The sequence below is a fragment of the Hippocampus bargibanti genome, linkage group LG18, assembly GCF_051943395.1.
Source record: "Hippocampus bargibanti isolate YZ-2025 linkage group LG18, ASM5194339v1, whole genome shotgun sequence".
NCBI classification, from domain to species: domain Eukaryota; kingdom Metazoa; phylum Chordata; class Actinopteri; order Syngnathiformes; family Syngnathidae; genus Hippocampus; species Hippocampus bargibanti.
The window spans coordinates 2,479,371-2,488,033 of record NC_142751.1 but is presented as its reverse complement, the minus strand read 5'-3'; positions in this window follow the sequence as shown (position 1 = coordinate 2,488,033).

Sequence of the window (8,663 nt, the reverse complement as noted above, 5' to 3'; positions counted from 1 at the left end):
GTCTTGTTTTTGAGTTGGTGACGAGTCCGTACGTGACGTCATGAAAGGCCCGCGCCCTGACCGTAAAAAAGACACATTGTAGCATCCTTCCATCACGTCAATGTATTTTGCTGTACATGTTTGGTCTGAGAACCATGTTGCACCCAAAAGCCGCCAGAAGAGGGAGTCCAAGCTCCATATAAGGAATTTATCAGCCTGTGGAAGCGGAGGTGGCCACTGGAGGTCGCCATTTTGTGCCTCTTTTCTAGTGAGCCATTGTTGCCCAAATGTTGCCTCAAAATGGCATGGAATAATTTATTTAATCAATTGCAAACATGAATGCTTTTCTCTTAAGAAGTATTTGAATCATATTCATAACTGGATGTGTAACAAGAAAGCATATTCTCTGAATCTGAAGCCATTGTTTGGATTATCCAGCAATGCAAGACGTCTTAGCGTGACGTCACAAAGTGGGGACGGGACTTTCTGAAAATGCCCAATTTGCAGCTCAATTTTTTGCAGATTTTGGACACTAAGTAATTTTTATTGGTGTTTTGCATTTGACTAAAAATATCATACTGCGTGTATTGGGTATTTTAGATGCTATCAAACGTTTTTCTGATGTCAGTTAAAAAACAAAAAAGTGACGTCGGTTGTCCTTTAATGCTGAGGAAACCGGACACTCCATTCCATCAAGCCATTAATGACCATCACAAAGGTAAATAAAATGACTTTATTGTACCGTACAGTTTATTTTTTTAATCGTAATGCTATAGCACATTTATTATACAGTGAGACCTCAACTTACAAACTTAATTGGTTCCCAGACACAGTGTGTAAGGCGAAAAGTGTGTATCTCAAAAAAAAAAATCCATAGGAAACCATTAAAATGGGAATAATCCGTTCCCGGGTTTCCATCAAATATACTTTTCAATTAAATAAGCCTTAAAACTACACACAACCTACCTTATCCTATCTATAATAAATGTGCTATCGTATTGTAATGAAAGAAATACACTGCACTGTATAATAATGCCACTTTATTTACATTTGTGATGGTCATTGATGGCTCTTATTTGTTGCTTTCTGAGTTGTAAGGTCTTACGAAACTGAGGCATCACATTATCATTCATCATGTTGATGATTCTTATAGCCTTTTCTGAATGGAACTGTTCAATAAAAGCCTATTCAACACATCAACTGTTGAATGGCCGGCTTCGACATGTCCTCTTGAAGGCAAATCAAATTCTCTGTGTTGATGACCCGCGTCACCTGCCTGGGGAGATCTGACAACGAACCTACTTACAAATAAAGAGAACCATCAAACTCTTTATTGGCGAGCCAGCCAGGAGGATTTTTTTCCCTCCTCCTCAGCCCAATCAACTCTCCAAATGGAAACACCCAGATTTCCCAGCCGTCCGTGAACCCGGCATCTTCACAGCAAGACCCCTCAAGCCGAGCTCCCGATGGGCCGCCACCACCCGTGGGCGCCCCGACCCCACCGTGAAACCTGCCGCACCCTGATGGCCAACATCGTCCAATTCGCCTGGCGACTCTGCAACTAGCTGCATCGTATATGTCCACGATCGGACCTCGTCGGACATCGCTTATGTCCACGATCGGACTTCGGGAAGAAGCTTCATGGCCGACACGGCCGCCGACGTCAGCGTATTTCCTCAGCGTCCTGCAGAGCGCCATGGCAGCGCGATCATCGCCGATGACCGGCCTGTCCGTGCCCGGCAGCATGACCAACCTCACGTTTCTTCGTCCTCACAATCCCTCATCGATCGACTCAAACTGGCAGTCGTAGAGCACTCTTTGCTGTGCTCCCGTACAACGACTTCAGGCACTATGAAACTTCCTCGGCAACCACCCCACCGACGCCTGCCATGCCCGGTGACCGTCATCTTGCCTGGCCTCACCATGTCGCAGAATGACTTTTGTTTTTATTTATTTTTCCTTCATCGCTTTCACCGACTTCGGATCCATGAGGGGAGCCCTGTGGCGTCACACGTGTGTATGATTTTGAAGTGTGCCTTTCAACCCTTGCATGTCTTTCAATTCCTTGATCTCCTTGATGTGCGTCTCACCCTGACGCATAGCACACGCTTGAAAATGGTATAAAAGGAGCTGTCGCGGGACAGAGAGATTGGGCAGAATCATCTCAGACTCATCTCGGACTCACAGCCTCAAAGAGACTTGCAAAGACCCGCACAGGCACGCCCGGCTCACGCCGGGCGTCGGCGTGAGGACATCACGGCACGACTTGCTCGACTCCACGCCGCGATCAAGCTCTGCGCGTCTCCTGCCTGGGAGATCTGACAACGAACCTACTTACAAATAAAGAGAACCGTCAAACTCTTTAACCTCATTATGGTCAGCAACAAGCTCCTCGATTTCATCTGCATTCACTTCGAGTCCCGTAGGTGCTGGCAGAGATTTTATGACAACAAAAGGTGCGAGTCCGATGATTCCATGGACGCGGAATAAAACTGGACAAAAGAAGGCGGGCGGGGCGAATAAAATGGCACACTCGCGTCTAACAATCACCTTGTGCAAAACAAACTTTTGGAGCACAAGCAAACTTTTGAAGCACAGGACATAGCGATGGACTTTCGTCGTAATCATGTCACTGGTGAGGTGACAGTGACTCGTTGAACTGAAATGAAATTGAAGTGTCGCGAGCGGCAGCCACGCCCGAGCTGTCAACTCGCACGTGGCCATTTAGCATGACTATTGACACGCTGTTCCGGTGTGTGTGAAAACACTAGCTCTGATTGGCTTACCATGACACATGACTCTACCCTTTAGCCCAGGGGTGGGCAAACTTATTGACTCGCGGGCCGCATTGGGTTCTAAAATTTGACAGAGGGGCCGGGCCAGGAGCATTTGGAGGGAGTGTTTGGGCCGGAAATACTCGGAACAAGTTATGTCCATAATTTATAAAATCACTTCAAATGATTTCGACTGAGCGTATTTTACAAAGATTCCACAGCATATAGCTATAGTTTACGTTTTAAAACTTGCGCTGAATATTCATGAAGTCTTGTTTTCGAGTTGATGACGATCCCCATGTAACGTCACGTTTGGACCGCCCCTGACCGAGAAAGCGACACACAATGCATTTTGGGTACTTTGTTTGGTCTGAAAACTTCGTGTTGATGGTGAAATTAGAAGGAAAACACATAAATAACGCCATGGTGAATCGTTATGTGTTGCAGCAAGACAACTATTTGATATTCGCTGACACAAATTCCCAGCGGACAAATCAGCCCATTTCCAACGGAGCTTGGGCGCAATCTTCTGCATTTTCTGGGTGCTACATTGCTGTCATTGACGGCTCGAATTGATATGGGAGGACTCCTTGAATCAATTGCAAACATTTATGCTTTCCTCTTCAGAACTATTTGAATGATATTCATAACTGGATGAGTAACAAGAAAACATCTTCTCCGAATCTGAAGCCATTGTTTTGATTCTTGAGCAAGGCAAGTCATCTTGGCGTGACGTCACGAACAGGGGGGTGGGACCTTCTGAAACTGACCATTTCCGGATTCATTTTGAAGTCATTTTTATTGGTGTTTTTCATTTAACTAAAAATATCAGCCTGCCTGATTTGGGTATTTTAGATGCTATAAAACGTATTTCTGATATCAGTGGGAAACAAACAGCACAGTAAGAACACTACAACCCAATTTATTAACTGTCTTTCAAATGTGAAAAATATCCCTGATCAGTTAATAAATTTGTCTCAAGGAATATGGCGTTTACATACTATTTCGCAGATACTTGGAGGAGGAAATGGAAATAGATTAAAATAACATATGCACTGTGATTTATCAAGATTGCGTCTGTTTTTAATAAGTTTCCATCGAAGGGGCAAAGTTAAAGAAATCAATATTTATTGAAAAATGGAATCACTTAAAACATTCAAAACATATTATTACACAACGAAATATTCAAGCTCAATAATACCTACTTGTGTTAAATTCCGCCAAATCATAGATGGTTTGTCCTGACCGCGCGCTCAACAAACTCCTCACTGACGCCCTCGCCTTCACGCGCAAACAATACACGTGTACCGTCGCCGAGCACACAAACATCAACTACCTGCAGTTGAAATTTGCATACTCGGCACGGCAGCCAATCAGAAGCCTGCTTCTTTCTTCCGGACTTTCGCAAGCGTTATAAAGTCGTGCAATTGCATGTCATTTAGATGCACAGAACCTCAGCCAGGAAAGAAATATTCAAAAGAAGCTAACAACATATGTGACGCTACAAAACGTAAATTTACATTAAACCGTGACTGTAAAGTGTACGTGAGACTTATGAAAGGGGCTTAGTGGCCGGCTGGAGCGCGGTTCGGTTGTGTGCTACCGCCGAAGATCACATTTGCCAGATCCGAAGGTCGTGTGCTTGATGGACCGGCCGTGGTGGGTGTGTATTATGAAAATAGTGCGTATTACACGGCTTAATTTTCATGAATTTGACGTTCGTATGATGAAAAGTTCATATTATAAGGCGTTCGTAAGTTGAGGTATCACTGTACATAAAATAAGGTATATTTTGTGTAGTTTTAAGGCTTAGAAAATTAGAAAGAAGAAAATTATGTTTTATGGGAACCTGGGAATGGATTATTCGCATTTAAATGGTTTCCTATGGGAAATTAATTTTTGGGATATACACTTTTCGCCTTACACACTCTGTCTGGGAACCAATTAAGTTTGTAAGCCAAGGTCCCACTGTATATGGGGGAAAATTGAAAATGCACCATTCATTAGGGGTGTGCCTTATACTTTGGTGCTCCGTATACTGTATTTGGGGAAAACATTTGAAAACACACCATTTATTGAGGGTGCGCCTTATAGTCCGGTGCGACTTATACACCGGAAAATCAACCGAGATTCAGTAGCATACACGATGTCGACAAGATAACTAATTTTGTTGTTATTGTCTTGCATAAAATGACAATTGTCATGAATACAGTCCACTAGTTTGTTTGTTTTTTACTTACAAGTACAGCAGCGTAATATTGCATTCACACGCATTAACCCGAACAGACTAAACCCTTTTTGTCAGTTCCGTGTCAGCATGAATCTTTGTTATCCGACTTCAAAACGAAATTCACGTCCCGAGCTCCCAGCACAATATACTGTGGTCTCTCAGTGTTAGCTGCTAGCATCGGTTGAAAGCAAACTCTGACAGTTGGGGACGAGGAGGAAAAAAAATGTAAAAATGAGGCCAAAGATGCTTTGTAACATGTCCCTTTGTAGCTTCAGCCACTACTCTGCCACCAACAAAGTCAATGAGTGTGGTTGCAGATAACCCAAGTCCCACGGTTAGACTTCCCAATAGTGGCCCACCAGCGTCAGGGAGTGCAGACAGAAACTAAATAAAACATGAATGCTTTTAAATAACTAATGCAACAGTGTTTTATTCATATTTGTCAAACTGAACACAATGCATGTGTATGTGTAAAATCAGGGGTGGACCGTGGATTTCATCGCGAGGCCTTCAGTAATAATAATAATATAATACATATCATGTTAAGCACCTTTCAAAGCTCTCAAGGACCCTTTACAGTCACAGACAAGCATAGGTACTATAATAAATAAAATGTAATCACAAATAGAATACAATTAATATAATACAATTATAAATAGAAACAAGAGAAAGAGCTACACAGAAAATGCTATTTTAAATAGGTGGCTTTTGAGATGGGATTTGAAGGTGGGAAGAAAATGGATTTATGAATGTTGGGATGAAGTGAGTTCTAGAGTTTGGGGGCAGAGCAGCTGAAAGCTCTGTCCCCATCGTTCTGAGACAGTCAGGGGAGTTACACAGAGGTGGAGGGAGGAAGAGGATTTGAGGGTACGAGAGGGAATGTTGAATAGAGCCTTGGAGGCTAAATGACTCGGAAACTACTCCTCTGGTGCCATCACATGGTCGATTGCTGTGGGAGAGTGAGATGCTGGCTGGTCAAAATTGCCATACGCGTTGCCACACTGCTAGTGCGTTGCGGTGCCAGGCATAGAATTAACATTTTAAAAATAGGGTCCTGAGGTCGGTGTCGTAAGTATCAGTGGTCGTAAGTTGATCGGTCGTAAATCGGATGTTATCTGGATATGCAACCAAGGGCATTTCTTCTCCTCCTTCAACCATTGTGGCTTGACAAAACTGCTATTAAATCAACACAAAAATGTATGTGTAAAATAAATAAAGAACTTTCAGTGACTGAAACTAATTTATGTCAAAAAATGGCAAAACAGAAAGTCCTAAGCGACAATTGGACTGATTCAAGCATCTCGGGAGAAGCGTTTGGGCGGCGCCATCCTCCCAACATATGGCAAACAGCTTCATGGCGGAAGCTGCCAAAAATGGGGATTACCATAACAGTGCTTCTGGCACTTCGAGTGGATTAGCTCATAATGTAATATTATCGCTTGGAAAATGCTGTACATGCTTCTGTTTGTGATCAACATGTGGCTCTGTAGGGCCTCGCCTTTAGCTGCACACCTGTCGGCCATTGCGCATTAGCTGTCTGTTTTAAAAAAAACAACCACTCAAGGTCAGATCATTGTTTGTTACTTCTGCCGTTTCTTTTTCTATTAGTTTTTTTGCTTACTCACCATTTTCACTTGTTACCTTTGACTCTTTGTTTTTGGGACTTTTGTTTATTTTGGATTTAATTTCCTCTTTATTTTATGAAGGCTATTTGTCAACCTCACTCTGCTCCTCCTTCCTGCCTGCTTTTTCTTTGGTCTTCCACCACCACACATTGTGATATAATCATATTTTTTATACACATTAGAAGGAAGATAATAAAAAAAGCAGGACAACCGAAGTGACATACGGTATTTGCTGGTGTATAAGCTGCACAGGCCACTACTGTAGAACCTTGCCATGTAGTGTGCCTAATATTATTAATATTATTAATAATATTTGGAAAAACTTTGTATATTTATATACAGTGAGACCTCAACTTACGAACTTAATTGGTTCCCAGACAGAGTGTGTAAGGCGAAAAGTGTGTATCTTAAAAAAAAAAAAAAAATCCCATAGGAAACAATTAAAATGGGAATAATCTGTTCCCGGGTTTCCATAAAATATACTTTTCAACTAAATAAGCCTTAAGATTACACACAACATACCTTATTCTATCTATCATAAATGTGCTATTGTATTGTAATGAAAGAAATACACTGCATTGTATGATAAAGTCACTTTATTTACATTTGTGATGGTCATTTATGGCTTGATGGAATGGCGTTGGAGGTCGAAGGTCAAAGGGAATTGCTGTTTGGGTGCATTACATGACGACTGTAATTAAAGAAATAAACTGTGCTGTAAAATAAAGTTTTATTTACCTTTTTGATGGTCGTTGATGGCTTATGGAAGGAGAGTCACCTTCCATAAGGACTGTTGGTAACTTAACCTCTGGTGCTGTTCGGTCGTGTGCTACCGCCGAATATCACTCTGCCAGCCGTGGTGGGTGTGTATTATGAAAATGGTGCTTATTATAAGGTTTAATTTTCATAAATTTGACGTTTGTAAGACAACAAGTTTGTAAGTTGAGGTGTTTGTAAGTTGAGGTCTCACTGTATACATATTTGGAAAACGTTTTTCATTCATTAAATGTGCGCCTTATGAAAAGTTGGAAAATACACCATTCATTGGGATTGTGCCTTACACTGCGGTGCGCCTTATACACCGGAAAATACGGTATGTTGCTTAACTTGTTTTATAACTTCAGCAAATGTATTTTATTATGCATACCTGGCTCAAGTAAATCAAAAGAAAACTATCCAATCACCTCAATTAAAAGTCTGAATTTCTTGGGTTGGTCTTTGGGTCATGTTAATATCAAATTAGCATATCTCTTGAATTGCAACAGCGTGACTGTTTTCACCTTAAGGATTTGGGAAGGATTTTGTAACTTGTCAATACTTCTCTGACCTACACCAATTTAAGGCGTATACTGGCTCAAGACCGGCTGTGTAGAATATTTTGGCGTTCGCGATATGTTGGGCTAAAGAGAGAAAAAAAGGTGCCTGCTTACAGGAAGGCACAAATGGGGATCGTGAAGAAACAAAACAACATGAGTGTATCTACGGTTGCAAATCTTGAAAGTGTTTGAATATTTTAACTTTGATTGTTTTTCATCAAGTGTCAAAGTAGACTATTATTTCGCTCATTATTTCGCACGAGCTTTGAAATGCGGGAGTAGCAGACTCAAAGAGTTGCAGGGAAATATATTTTCTTTATCAGCCATTTTCTTTTTCTTGGGGAATGAAGTATTTGGAATGTTTAGCTGTGCTCGCCGTGCATAATGAACCACAAACGGGGTTTGGACGAGGAAGAATAAAATAGTTTGGAAAATGAATCAGTATGGTGATGCTTGATCATATTGCAAGTGTCGTTTTATAACAACAACAACAATACTACTACTACGACTACTACTACTACTACTACTAATAATAATAATAATAATAATAATAATAATAATAATAATAATAATAATAATAATACATTTGATTGATAAGCGCCTCCCAAGGTCACTTTACAGTCACAAGATAAGTTTTTCTGCGGGTGAGCAGCAGCAGCCACATGAGCGAGCACTCAAGCCGAAAGTAACTCAAATAGATACAAAGCTAGCGCGATAGCTAATAGCTTGTTAGCTTGCT